The 15789-nt window shown below is 34.0% G+C and overlaps 1 long non-coding RNA gene across 3 annotated transcripts in view; it reads right to left on the bottom strand.

The window, feature by feature from the left end:
* Nucleotides 1-689: 689 nt before the first annotated feature.
* LOC147832558 (uncharacterized) overlaps nt 690-15789 on the bottom strand; it is a 206014-nt gene continuing 190914 nt past the window's right edge. For 2 of the 3 annotated variants that reach the window (XR_015516755.1, XR_015516756.1), the window contains 6 exons: nt 3380-4528; nt 1749-1806; nt 1566-1659; nt 1285-1442; nt 1094-1189; nt 690-919 (listed from right to left, as the gene is read on the bottom strand). This is a non-coding gene — a long non-coding RNA (uncharacterized LOC147832558). Of the gene's footprint in view, nt 920-1093; nt 1190-1284; nt 1443-1565; nt 1660-1748; nt 1807-3379; nt 4529-15349; nt 15430-15789 lie in introns of all 3 variants that reach the window. The other variant, XR_015516754.1, reaches the window with a different exon arrangement.

The raw sequence follows: 15789 nt of genomic DNA, 5'->3' as shown, positions 1-15789 counted from the left end.
TCGGATGTGGGATCGTCACGAGCTGGAGTCTGCTGTGGAGAGACAGAGAGACAAGCGTTAGCGCATGGAGTCATTGGGTGAATGAAGCTCATCTTCTCCTTGCGTGGGCTTGGTTTATATGCCTCTCCACTTGATGACGTCCAGCTGTGAACGATCCTGTGTTGATGATGGTCCAGCTGGGTTGAATTAGCGACCAGGGCGACGTGGCATGTGTGCGCTCGTTACAATGTATATATATATATATATATATATATATATATATATATATATATATATATATATATATATATATATATATATATACAGTGTTGGTTGAACTATGATTCTGTCATTTACTTATTCCAAACCTGTTTGAGTTTCTTTCTTCTGTTGAAAAAAAAAAAAAAAAGCTGAGACCTGTAACCACCGATTTCCACAGTATTTGTTTTCCTATTAGAAAGTCAGTGGTTACAGGTTGTCAGCTTTACTTAACTTTTGTGTTCAACAGAAGCAAGAAATTCAAGCAGGTTTGGGACAAGTGAAGAGTTAGTAAATGACAGAATTTTACATTTGGACAAACTATCCCTATATATAATAAAATGCATACTTACCAATTAAAGGTAAATAAATGTTTTGAAGTTACTACCCCAGAGACAGTCTTTATTAAGTTAAAAAAAAATAAAAGCTCTACATCAACTCATTCTTTAAGGTTTCCATGCTACGAGACTTTTTATTTTCCATCATCCATGCCAAGCAAAACTTTTTGCACAAGTTCAAAGTCCTTTACTATATATTATGTGAAGAGCATACATTAATCCATACAAGACAAGAAAGGTCTGGAAGTGTGCTGTGGGTGGTGTCCAATTCATTCTTCAGGACAACAGAGACCCTTAGTGAATGCAGGGCCAATAAAGCATCTTCAGTCAGCAGGATTATCAATCTAAAAACATAATTCAAGGATATTAATGTAAGGACAGTATCAAAATGACTGAGCCAATATTATATGATTCATCAACTATTCTTGATTACAAATATGTTATTAAGTAAAAGTTTTCAAAACTTTCATCTTTTCATTAAACATGCCTAATTGTGAAAAGAATGAATGAAGTCTTACCATGGTGTTCCTAAAGAATCTTAAGTCACGCTCACGCAGCAAGACCAAAAGATCTCTGATAACAGTAGTCCGTCATGAACTGACATCATGCAGTTCCTGGAAATCAAGAATCAATTTTTTAAAAATTAAAAAAATAATAATAATTCAAATTATATTTTAATGTATACTTTAACACGTGACCCCAAACATACCTGCTCATCATAAACCTTTAAAAGATTAGCCAGGGTATCTGCTGTCTTGCCAGTTTTGGATGCTGTTTGCCTTAAAATTGTCATCAAATGAAATAGGTGGTGGTCCAGTTTTGCAAAGAATTTGTGGGGAAAATTCTCATTTGTAACATGTTGGTACTCTGCAAACAGCAAAAAGAAACAAGAGAGAATTTCATAAAACAAACCCACACCACAAAATATACAATTCTAGAAAAAATGTATTAATATTATTATTATGTTTCATTTACTTATCTATTTTTTACCTCAGATGAAAATCAGGTGTTGATCAGATGTTGAAAGCAGGATCTTCATGTTGTAAACTGAACTCAAGGTCTAGCTGAAGTTTCACTTTCCTTGCTGCAAAAGTATCATTGATAAATACACTGTAATATTTATTTTATCTGGATATGCCAGGCATAGTAGTACAAAATAAATATTTTACCCACCTTTCACATGCCTCCATTTAAGAACCTATCTGTAGTCAGCAACACCCGACCTTCAATTCTGTATGTACACAAAGTCACAGTGTCATTTAGCTGAGAGTGGAAGTAGTACAATTGCCTGATGTCTAACGTTAACCTCCAAAATGGTTAGCAATAGAGCTGATTATCATGTTAGTTGCTTTAATTCGATGAACACAGATTTAAACAGTATTGAAATTTCTAAAACTGAATAGGACGACAAAGAAATTTAAGGCCTGATTTTAAAAGCTAGAAATAACAAAACTTACCTTATTGTCTAATGATGTAAAAATATATAGACTAAAATATTTATATTTTTAAGATATAAATATATTTTAAGCTACAAAATTTGCACATCAGAAAACTGTCTTCTTTACCACGTCTTGAATATTTTGTTTTGTTATTATTTTATTTAATAACATAATTTTGTATTAATGTGTTATAGATATGCATACTTTGTTTTTTAGGCTGTTTATATTCTCTCCAGAGTAGACATTTTAAAAAATAGATTGAAAAAAAAAAAAACTTTTATCATACCTTTAAAATACATTTGACCTAAATGACATTTAAACTCACTTAACTGATCGCATTAATCAGGTAATCATTGATATGCAGAGATGTCGTCTTAAGCGCGAGGAAATATTAAGTGTTGATCAGTGCTGGTGATTGAGGTAAAGTTAGTTTTATATTTACACATTCAGACTTTCTCCTTAATAATATAATTTCAGAAAGGTAATTTTTGCATATTCTTAATGGTGAAATCATATTAGCAGCCAATGACTTTCAAAGTACAACATTGTTCAGTCAAAAAAAATAGTGCATTTAGTGTAATGTTGTTTTCATGTCATACTTGCATGTGATTTCAGAACGAATAGACAAAGAACCATGGTAAACAATTTATGGAGCGAGTCACAAGTTGTTACTAAATGAATGTATGAATATAAAACCAACTTTACCTCAATGTGGTAGTGTAAAATGAAGCTCTGCTCTGTTCCTGCTCAGGTGAGGAGCGCAGCTTAAATGTTCTCCGTCAGGCTATCCTCATACATGGATCAGCAAGCAACAAGCTGCGTGTGACAGAGTTAAGTTTTGAGACTACGTTTTTGCGCGTCATCAGAAAATACCGTTTCTTGCGTTTCTTGCGCCTTTCAAAATTACGTTTCTTGCGCCTTTCGTTTCCGAAGTGCCTACAGATCGCGAAGATAATACCACATTCACAGACTGGATGGAGTTCAGCGCAGCGCCATGACATGCGGTTGTGAGAGCGCACGTCTCCATGACAACTTCAGCACAGGCTGAGAAAAGGCATACTCGCGCCAAGATTTAAATTTTTTTGAAAAATGTAATCTGCCGATTTTAAATATTTTTGTCTTTATCACACTCTGTTAAAATTCAGAGTTAACACATTACAACTAACGCTAACATTGCACTGATTCTAACTTTTTAAACAGTAACGTTAACGTTAGTTAGCAACAAGTGAGGCTAAACATGTTTTCTGTAATGTACGACATGTAAACGCACCCTGATTAACTCTACATTACATTGAACTGTTACTGTGATTATATTAATTAAAACATACATTAAATATTTCTTGGATTTGTAAATATTTTACTTACTGTAGTGTGAAGCGAGGCCGATCCGCCATCTTGAAAAAAACGAATGAAGCATGAGCACGTACGTGAACCTGGATGACGTCAGACGCAAAATCACTAGGCTGACAGAATTTGAGTTAATGAAACTTTAAAGAGACATTTTGTATAGATTAAACCCAGCAGAATTGTTCACCTTACTTGAAAGATTAAATTTTTACAAACTCAAAAATAAGAAAAAGTTCTAAATACTCATCAAGGTTAATTAAGATAAACGAATTTTAATGATTTAAGTTAATAGAACTCAACTCAATTAATTAGTTACAGCATTAGGGTTTACAGTGTATGCCAAGGCTTGAGATGAGACTAGAAAATTGAAGAATACTGAAGATGTCGATCAATGCTTGGAGTATGGATGGAAATTATACATCAAATATAAAGAAACAAGAGACCGATAGTAAGGGTGGATTCAGGAGCAAGTCAAAATAAGACAGGAAAATAAGACAAACAACATAAAAAGGTCTTTTAGTGGCGATACCTTAAATACTTCATTGACTGTTTCAAATGCCAGTAGCGGATCTGCTGGTGCTCTTTATAGTTAATTACAAACTTTGACATAGTTAATCAGTATGAGACAAAAATATTGAATAATACTCCAGTCTACACACTGGTCAAAAACTTCCAACTCATGTGTAATAGCAGCAAAAGCAGAGAGCTATTTTTTATATCATCACCTTGAAATTATACGGTTGTATATGACATTTTTGTCAAAACTGAGTTATTCACATATTCTTATTAAATGACAACTTATTTACATTGTGGCATTTTATTTATAAATTCTCAACATTTTAAGGCTTAGTATTTAGAAAGCAAAAAAAGGTTTATCTATAAAGTCGAACTCTAGCTTAACTCTATAAGGTTCTTTTCTCTTCTTCTTCATTCTTTTATATCACATTTTACCTGTTTTTATGTTTTTTTTTACTCATTTTATTATTTGTTTTTATTTTTATTTTACCTGTTTCTTTTATTCTTGTTTATGTAAAGCACTTTGTATTGCCACTGTGTATGAAATGTGCTATATAAATAAACTTGCCTTGCCTTGAGCCAATCAGCATTTCCAATGCAAGCATAAGAGCCAATCAGGATCAGCTATCTTTGTCATTTCGCCGGACTGCTCTGTTGACAATGTAAAAGACCAGAATGAAACACAACATTAGAGTCGACTAAATAATGCAGCACCACATAAAATTGAGCAGAAACCTGAAACTGAAAATGTGTGTAAATATGATGATTTAGAGGCGTTTTTGACATTGAGATGAAATGTTACACATTTTTGTTGAAAAAGAGACAGTTATTAAAAAATTTTGTATTTTCTTTTCGGCTTTGTCCATTTATTAATCTGGGATTGCCACAGGCGTGCGCCCTACTTAATGATAGATGCGCACATCTACTTTAGTGAACAGAACCTGCATAGGCTGTGGATAACAGGTAATAAAGTTGTTAATAATAATCAGTTTGTGGCACAGAGTGATTGTTTGGGAGCCGCGCGCAAAATATGAACAGCACTTAGCAGTGAAAATGAAAACGAAAGTGTGCACATCATTTAATCATATCTCATTTTAGAGTTATGATTGCGACAAGCATTTGATATGTTTTTTTCTTTTATAGCGAACACACAGTTGTGTTCACAGTTGTGAAATAAATGTTTACAGTATCAGTATAACTAATCTAGTCTGTATAATGTTGATTTTACCAGTGAATAAATGAAATGGTCTAATAATGTTGTCAAGGACAGGTTGCAAGCATAGGCCTATAGCTCAAACATAATTCAAATTCAGAATTATTATAAGTAGAATAGAAATCTTTATAGAAACTAGTAGTTGTTTTACCACGTTTGATAAAAAAAACAATAATAATTGCAGACTCATATTAATCTTTATTTTACATCTACAGAATCGTGAGAAAATCGAGATCTTTATTTTAAGCTAAAAAAATCGTGATTCTCACTTTAGCCAAAATCATGAAGCTCAAATTCTCACGATCTCTCAAATATGCACTGCTCACGCATAAGTTTTCTTGCTCTCAGTACACTGCTCTCTCAGTGAGATTATATGCAAACTCACAATTTGTGTCTTGTGTTCCCTCTTCCTTTCAATCTTTTTGATATGAATTATATTAGTACACTATTTATTAACAACAACCAAAATGCTAAAATAGACAGAAAATAATTTTTAATCTAATAAACCATAACATTGTTGGCTATATGTTATATGATGAGATATTTCAAATAAAAAGCACTTAGACAAAAATAAAAACTAACCAAGCAGAAATGTAACTAATAGAAACACTTGCTAAGGTATTATAGCCTACTGTACTCTTCACTCTTCAAATAAATCTCATTATCAATCACATTTTTTTTTATGGCAACTAAAATAAAGTGAACTAGTGTCTGTTGTCTTCCACATTGTTGATGAGATTGTGGAGGACATTTTCCCTGCCATCATCTTCATTTTGAGAAGAAGCTGTTCCACAGGGCCCCTGAACACACATATTGTCATTAAGTACTTTAATTACTCTGTTGTGGTAATACTATAGTTGCTATGGTAACACAACAAGTGTAATATAAACAAATGATCCAGTGCTGTAGTTTTTTTACAATATGGGGTAGATTGTAAAACAATTCACCACACTTTACTGTAGTAAAACTACACTTTATATTTAATTTTATGAGTTCACTATTCTTAATACGACAGTATGCTTAAGCATTCATTATAAATGCCAGCCTAAAACATAGGGAGTATACCTTACACTCAAAAACACTAGTATTTATTATAGAATTTATCTTAACCTGTAAGTAAATAGTGTAGCAATATATAAACCATATAAAAATTCTTGGGATAACAATTAAATAGGAGGATTTCTGGAGAGCAACAGAACGAAAGGAAGAGGAAACACAAGGCACAGATTGTGAGTCTGCATTATCTGACGGAGCGAGAGCAGGTCGTTAGCACGTGAGCAGCCCAGCCAGTGTTGAGTGAACGCGAGGAGTTTTGTCCACAGAGGAAACCGGCACGTTCTTTCACCTGATTACATGAATGAGCTTACGACATTTGTCAGTGAAATAACGCCATGCACTAACGTCCGTCTCGCGAATGCACTGTCTTATGCTCATTTTTATCTATTTTCCGCTGCGCGTACTGCGAACCTGGCTGAGCCAATAGCCCCGGACCTTGAGCTCAGAAGCTGAAATCATTCCGCGTTCAAAGTAAAAAGGTCCCATAGCCAGAGGGATATTAATGACAGCACGCGCATATATTCTCTAGCCACGAACAGAAAATAGAACTGTGGTATTTTTTATTTGTTAATGTCTTGCGGGCGAAAAGTGTGTTGTAACGCACGCGTTACTGAACATGTACCGAGCAAAATATTACTGAAAATGTATTAGTAATGCCTTACACTACTGCGTTACAAGAAAATGTAATACATTACTGTAATACATTACTTTTGTAACGCATTACTCCCAACACTGGTACTGGAAATGCCTGGTTGTTGTAGTTGTTATCAAAAAGAGCGAAGTAAAAGGGAGAGCAGTCGAGCCAGCCTGTGTGTCATCTTATTCTTTATGGAATGTTCATTATCTACACGGATATAATACTTTTAGAGGCATAGAGATCTCTGTTTTATCTGTTTTCTTTTTAAGCAGTGCTTTAGCCTATATGTTCATTTCTATGGCCTAAAATGACAGGTTGAGGGGTTGGTCCTCTAATAGCACTTTATATTGAGAAAGCTATGTTCATCGTGCTCACTTCGTTATGTTGTGAACCACTTGAATTTAAAGTCAATAAAATAATGGCAACAATAAAAAAAGAAAACAAAATGCATCTTGTAATGGCAAATATAGGCTTGTTTTGTCTAATATCAATATACCCAAGCTATTCACAGATATTGCCAGATAATCACTGTACCTCACCCATACTTTAAACAGACTGAGGGGGCTTTCACACCTAGACTTTTGTTTTGGAAGCTGTCTCGTTTGCCCAGTTAGCGCTGTTCATTTGGCATATTTGAATGCAGCAATCTAGCTCGGATCAATTGCTTTGAAATTGCTTGAATGAGGTGGTCTCGGCTCGATTGAAAAAAAACTCTGGAGCGGATCGATTGTAGTGAGAAAGTGATATAATCCGAGCCCGGTTATATCACATTGTTTTATGGATATGTAAAAGGCATACGGCTACATGAAGAGAGAATTATGAGTAGGGCGGGAGGTCATTCATCTGCAAAATAAACCATGAAACTTTGACCAATGTGAGGAGAGTTTACTCACATGTGACTTGTTTTAGCTCTTTTGGTCTGTTTAGAAACTTTGCAATTTTAAAGCGAACCGCACCAAGAGCAAAGAACAACAATATAACAATTGTAATGTCTGTTTTTGAACAACTGAATCGATTCACAGGTGTGAAAGCACCCTCAGATCATTTGTGATTCTGACTGTCATCCTTTCTTGCATTGTCTTGAGCCTTCGCGTTGACAATTATATACTATATTGTTATAGCCTGCATTGGTCACAGTCATAATGCTAAATCATATTGCTTTCTAATGGATGTAAAATGCTCTGCACTTCATTTAGTCAATTTACAACTAAAAGTTTTAAATGTATAGTTATTTAGGTGAAAGTAACTAAAAAGTAATATAAGAGTAAAATGTAAAATATTACAATTCAGAGACAGTAATATTGTAAGGTAAAGGATTACTTTAAAATAACAGTAACAAGTAATGTGTAATGTGATAGTTTGGAAGTAACTTGCATAACACTGTTTGTTAGCATGGTTCTAGTTCGAATTAGCATGTTATTAGCATTATTTAAGCATGGATTAGCATGCAATTAGCATGATTCTAGTACAAATTAGAATGTTATTACCATGATTTTATGGATTAGCATGTAATTAGCATGATTCAAGCATGGGTTAGCATGATTCTTGTATGAATTAGCATGTTATTATCATGAAACTAGGATGGATTACCATGTTATGAACATGATTCTAGCGAGGATCATCATGTTGATAGCATGATTCCAGTGTGATTTATCATGGTTTTAGCATGATTATTGCATGGATTAGCTTGTTATTTTCATGATTCTTGTACAAATAAGCATGTTATTAGCATAATTCTAGCATTAATTAGCATACGTCAAGCATGGATTAATATTCTATTTGCATGATCCTAGTACAAATTAGCATGTTATTAGCATGATTCAAGCATGGATTAGCATGCTATTAGCATGATTCAAGCATGCTTTAGCAAGATTCTAGCATGAATTAGCATGTTATTATCATGAATCTAGGATGGTTTACCATGTTATTAACATGTTTCTAGCAAGGATTATCATGTTGTTAGCATGATTCCAGTGTAAATTTGCATGTTTTAGTATGTTTATTGCATGGATAAGCTTGTTATTTTCATGATTCTAGTACCAATTATCATGTTATTAGCATAATTCTAGCATAAATTAGCATACTTCAAGCATGGATTAACATGCTATTTGGATGATTTTAGTACAAATTAGCATGTTATTAGCATGATTATAGCATGGATTACCATGCTATTAGCATGATTATAGCATGGATTAGCATGTTATTAGCATGATTTAAGCATGTTTTAGCATGATTCTAGCATGAATTAGCATGTTATTATCATGAATCTAGGATGGATTACCATTTTATTAACATGGTTCTAAAGAGGATTATCATGTTGTTAGCATGATTCCAGTGTGAATTAGCATGTTATTAGCATCATTCTAGCATGAAGTAGCATACTTCAAGCATGGATTAACATGCGATTTGGATGATTTTAGTACAAATTAGCATGTTATTAGCATGATTCTAGCATGGATTAGCTTGCTATTAGCATGATTCTAGCATGGATTAGCATGTTGTTAGCATGATTCTTGTATAAATTAGCATTTTATAGCATGATTCTAGCATGAATTAGCATGATATTATCCTGAATCTAGGGTGGATTAGCATGTTATTAACATGATTCTAGCTAGGATTATCACGTTGTTACCATTGTTCTAGCATGGATTAGCTTGTTATTAGCATGATTCTAGCATAAATTAGCATGCTATTAGCATGATTATAGCATGACTTAGCATGTTATTAGCATGATCAAGCATGTTAAAAGCATACTTCCAGCATGATCTAGCATGTTATTAGGATGATTCTAGCATGACCTAGCAAGTTATTAGCATGATTCTAGCATGATTTAACATGTCATTATTGTGATTCAACCATGAATTGGCATGTTTTAGCATGATTCTAGCATGAATTAGCATGTTATTAACATAATTCTAGCATCACTTAGCATGATTCTAGTACAAATTAGCATGTATTTAGCATAATTTTAGCATGAATTTGCATTTTACCATAAAGCTAGGATGGATGTTATTAACATGATTCTAGCATGAATTAGCATGATTCTAGCATAGATTTGCATGTTATTAGCATGAATCTAGCATGAATTACCATGTTATAAGCATAATTATAGCATGAATTAGCATGATTCTAGCATGACTTAGCATGTTATTAACATGATTCTAGCACGGATTAGCATAATTATAGCATGAATTAGCATGTTATTAAAGGGTCACAAGCTGAGCTGTTAACAGTCGTATGTGTGTCCCACACTGCTAAAAACACTGCCTTCTTTCATGAGTAAGACTTGGTTCAAACTAATCAGCGCGCTCTATTATGTATGCAGTGAAACTTCATTAATATGCATGATAGCCTCCAAGACTGTTTACCAGTTACAGTGTTCAGATGGCAGAGAGACGCCACGTTGTGTTGCTAAGTGGGAGAACATGAATTGTTTGGAGTTACGGGTCGTCAGTGTTGCTTATATAATTTGCTGCAGTAAGGATTTTGTTTTCATTTCCCCTCTATGAGAGCGCAGCTGGACTCACGTGTGGATCAGTGCACGCGACGCGCGACAGAAATACGTGTTTTTTTCCCCGAGAGCTTTTCTCATTTGGAAATGGTGAAATCTGGAATTGCTGCTCGTCTCCTTTTAATAAAGACGCTGATCCAGTTTGTGTTGATTATTCTGTCTTTACAGATTTGGTAAGTGAGCGACTAGTGGTCTTTGTTTGTTTATTCAGAGGCAAAGTTAGTTTGTATCTGTCCGCTGTACTTTTTCAGAGTTTTAAGACAGACCTTAGTCAAATGATTTCTAAGTCAATAAAGTTTACCGTACATTATCATCACTACAATATTATGGACAGAAAAATCTGCTGTAAATGCTGCTCTTCTGAGTGTAAACGTTTAAGCACCACAACCAAACTTACCGTCGCATTTTGTGACAGGAATAACACACGCAGCTTTCTGACGCTACCTACTGAGTGCATTTAAGTTACAGAGAAATGTGGAGGGTTTTTTGTCTCTCATTCGCTGTGCGGTAACAAACATTTCATGAAAAATACACGCTTCCAGCAATTCCTCGAATGAAATATCTCGTTTGTCACCAGGGGCATGAATGAAATTCCTGAATGAAAGAAGCCAAACTGCAGTTAAAGTTCACTATTTAATAATTTGGCAAATAATTTGATTACCGATATCCATGTAAAAACAGTGACTGTCTTTCTCTTCTGCGTCTGTGTTTGTTTTGCCTGAGGGAAAATCAGCGCGTGCCCAAACTGACACTCCCATTTTTATGCAAAGATTTATGGACCATCCCTTTTTCCTTCCTCCGACACCCTCCCCCCCCCCAAACAAAACTGGACACGCCCACTTTTCTGATTTTTTCCAAAGTAGAGATGTGAAAACACCCTGCTAAAACGGGGGGTGGGGGGGTCATAGCCCTTTAGCATGATTCTAGCATGGATTAGCATGTTACTAACATGATACTAGTACAAATTAGCATGTTAGAATAATTCCAGCATGAATTAGCATAATTGTAGCATAAATTGGCATGTCATTAACATGATTCTACAATGAATTTGTATGTTTTAACATGATTCTAGCATGACTTAGCATGTTATTAACACAGTTCTAGCATGAATTAGCATGTCATTAGCATGATTAGAATATGAATAGCATGTTGCTAGCATGATTGGCATCTCATTATGTTTTCTGTATAAATTAGCATGTCATTAGCATGATTAGCATATGAATTGCATGATGCTAGCATGATTGGCATGTCATTAGCATGTTAGAATTATTAGCATTTGTAGTTACATACAAGATAATATTTCTAAACGTTTCTTTCTTACAGTATTTGGTTATTTATAGTTGTACAGGTAAATATACACAGTACAGTACACATGTCCTTACAAACTTACTATGTCATTACTTTGTACTTGCAGTTGAAGTCAGAATTATTAGCCCCCCTTTTTTATTATTATTTTTATTTTTTAAATATTCTTAAAATTATGTTTAACGGAGCAGGGAAATGTTCACAGTATGTCTGATTATTTTTATTTCAGGAGAAAGTCTTAGTTGTTTTATTTCAGCTAGAATAAAAGCAGTTCTTAATTTTTTAAAAACCATTTTAAAGACAAAATTATTAACCCCTTTAAGCTATATTTTTCCAGATAGTCTACAGAACACACCATTGTTATACAATAACTTGCCTAATTACCCTAACCTGCCTATTTAAGCCTTTAAATGTCACTTTGAGCTGTATAGAAGTGTCTTGAAAAATATCTAGTCAAATATTATTTACAGTCATCATGGCAAAGATAAAATAAATCAGTTATTAGAGATAGATAAGTTATTAAAACTATTATGTTTAGAAATGGGTTGAGAAAAATCTCTCTTCATCACACAGAAATTGGGGGAAAATATTCAGGGGGGCTAATAATTTTGACTTCAACTGTACATTGCTATTGCATTTATTATTGTTTATTTGTGTATTTCAAGTACAGTATTTGTGTATTTATACTTAAATATACACAGTACATATGTAATTACAAACTTTTAGTTTGGATATCATTATTATGTCATTACATTATAATTATTAATTAACAACATTGTATTTGCCTTGTTATAACAATGTAATTAGATGGATTACAGTAGGGCAGAGCGGAGCACAAAGTAACACTTGGTCAAATAATAAACAAAGTATTGGGGTTAGACAAACCATTTGTTTTTACAAACAAAACACAAGCCTCTCCTACAAATGAGCTCTGAAATTATGATCGCCGAACCTATGGTTTCTGTGCAGTGTTGCCAAAAGTGCCAGAAGTAAAAATGTTACTATTTACCCCACCTGCGGGGCAAGCTGTAACAGACAGAAGGTTAGTTGTAACACATGCTTAAAAAGGCAGATTACACACAATTTAAATCCAGTTTACTTTAAATAACACCTATATTTTCTCAGTACCTAGATCAATTTATTTTTATTCTACATAGCACAGTATGTTTACTTATTTATTGGATAAATACATTTGAATTTATTTGGATTATTATCCATTATTATACAATGCCTTTATTTAGAGTATTAGCAATAAAATTGTAAGAATTGAAATATTGCAAATATTCTGATATATTTGACAATTCAAAACATGAGCTGAAAACAGAGACTGGTAACTTCACAACTCAGCAAGGGGAATGCGGGAAAAACCAGTTCCTGCTGCATTTGCATCTGAGTATGCTGAAACTCAGCTTCATCCCCCCAACTCACGCATATGGTCATTTCAATGTTTGAATGTTTTAGATTAACCAAACTGACTTTAACTATCATGTTTGATATCATTTGAAATGTCTCAGTGCGATTGGTACAATGGTCTCATTCTCTCAGAAATAGACATAATCAAAACAATAAATATATAACTTCAGGCATCTTTTGAACCACTGTGAAGGGTGTGACTTTTTACACACACACCCCCTTCCTTGAGGGAATTCTTGGATTATTTAAGGTAAGGGTTGAGAAAAACTCAGCGCGATTCTGCCTAACCAGATCAGCCCATAACATGGCTTGTTCCATGTTATGTATATTTCAAAGTCAGGAATGCATCTTTTTCATCTTGGATTTATCTTTGATAATTTGATGTTTTGTATTGATCGTTTATGAATTGACTGATTGAATTGGCATAATACATTTACCTGACTAATAAATTGTTATGTTTTGAATGATTCAAACAGAGTTCGTGTTATTATAGATTGTGGTAATTTCATAGCACCACAAGCCCCTGTTCAGGTTAGTAGCGGACTAGAAAACGGTAGACCGAGCATTGCGGCACGCTACACGATGTCTCTAGAGCTCCGACTAACAAATTGGCATTTATTCATGTATACTTAGGCTGTAAAAGGATATCTAAGGGGATAGTCCTTCACCCGATAAACTTTTAATACTATTTAGATAGTATAGTGATTATTCAAAGTTACTACTAGTTTAAGTACGACTGGTCTGCTTAATTCTATAGTAATGATCGTTATATGACTAAATAGCTCTGTCTGATTTAGGAGGTAGCAGACCTATGGGGACCGCATAAAAAATATCCTAATCTGAGTAAGTAGGGTTCTGCCTTTTTAGGATAGCGGTCAATCGCCACTGTTTAGTGACCAAGACTGACATGCTTGTGCTTAAGAAATTGTATACTCGGCCGGTACAAGATTCAGGATGTTATAGAGATCCCAATGAACGAGAATAACATAAAATGATGAACCGAAGAGAATATTCAATCATAATCTAAATTAATGTGAACGGAAACAAAATAACCTTCTCAATATTTTATAATTGGAGTCAGATAAAACGAGGATAAACATATTAATATTCTAAACCACCTCATACTAAAATTGAAGTCAGATATGAGTTAAGTTTAATATAAATCAACATTGTGCACTGGAAAGACCGAACATGCAGTGAACCTTCATCCACCATTGGATACCATCATTGGACCAACTGGCTGGACCCTACAAAATATTTTTGTCAAAAAAAAAAAATCGATTAAAAATCATTTTATTAAAAAAGTTCTCAAAATTAAAAAATGTTGTGTTAGTTTAATTGGTGTTCAACAGTGTGTGGCTTAATTTTAACACCCTGTTACAACTAACCCCACTGTGTCATGTTTTCCTCAAAACTGGCTAGCAGTCACTGTGTGTTTCTTACATCTTTCAAAATGGTTTTATCTTTTAGCCTAGAAGACGGTGATCACAACAATACAAGATTTCACATTTATACTTTCACAGATTATTTTAAATAAAAAAATATTGACTATAATAAAAAATGGTTTCTCTTGTGTTTCTCATCCATATTTCACCGAACTTATTCAATAATTGCCAGGAAGACATCTGCTGACACTGTGGTGAAAACCTCGGAAGTATGCCATGATCAAGCCTGAGCAAATACCCTAAAACTCTGTGTTACACTTCACCCCACGTTACTTTGTGCCCTGCGCTCCCCTATTGTAAATGTCTTCTTGTATACTTCATGTACAGTACAGTATGTTTTATACTGTGTGTTGAAGAGTACAATTGTAAAGAAATATAGAAATGACTAAAACTAGAGATTTTAGTAGTTTTCAGAAATCATGATTTTACATTCAGTATTAAAGATTTCAACTGCAAAAATGTTGAAATATAAGACTTTTAGAGATGGTAGCAATCAAGAGATATAGTATCATATTCCAACTCATTATGTGCTGTGAATGATTTTTACAGCGTTAAAGGGATCATCTTCAAGACAATACTTTCTGTATAAAACTTAAAATCAAAGAGAAACAAAAGTTACATGTTTTATGTTTAGTAGACGTGAATGAGTCGACAGAGAAGCTGACTTAAACTTGCTCAGAGAAACGCTGTTGCTGTCAAACATGGTTTACTACACTAAGCCAGTTTAATGGTGGAGGGATTGATCAAATAGGCCTATTGATAGAAGGTTTGTGAAGACATTTCATGCTCCCTTTTATTAGCATTTTGTAGTATTTTCAAAATATTTTATTATATATAGTATTTTATTTTAATACATTTAAGCTCTCACACAGCTCTCCCACCTTCTACTTACAACAGGGGTTGAGGAGGTTATCAAGCCATCCAGCTTGATAGACAGAGAGGAAAAGACGAAAGTCTCTGCACGGGCCTGGCCTGAGGTAAAAGTGACACTCATCTGAGAGGTCAAATATTTCATACACAAAACATTTTAAAGACATAAATGCAAACAAACTATTTTAAACACTGCTTGGTGACTACAGCTGACAATGCTTGATTTAAAGTTTTGAATGAGCACATGACACTATTCAGGCATTATTCATTTAGTAGTCATGATGAAACGTTTGCTACGGGAAATAAACACATTTTGTATTATTGCTGGAATCTTATCAAAACATGATCTTATTTTAAACTGTTAACATTAAATGTAATTAAATACATGACCAGCACTTGAGCATTACTTAGGGTCTGTCAGTAGTGATCGCCTGCCTGATTTTTGTTAAAAGGTGGAGGTTG

This window comes from Danio rerio, chromosome 19 (assembly GCF_052040795.2).
Source record: "Danio rerio strain M-AB ecotype USA chromosome 19, GRCz13ab, whole genome shotgun sequence".
Taxonomy (NCBI): domain Eukaryota; kingdom Metazoa; phylum Chordata; class Actinopteri; order Cypriniformes; family Danionidae; genus Danio; species Danio rerio.
This window is presented reverse-complemented; position numbering and strand designations above follow the sequence as displayed.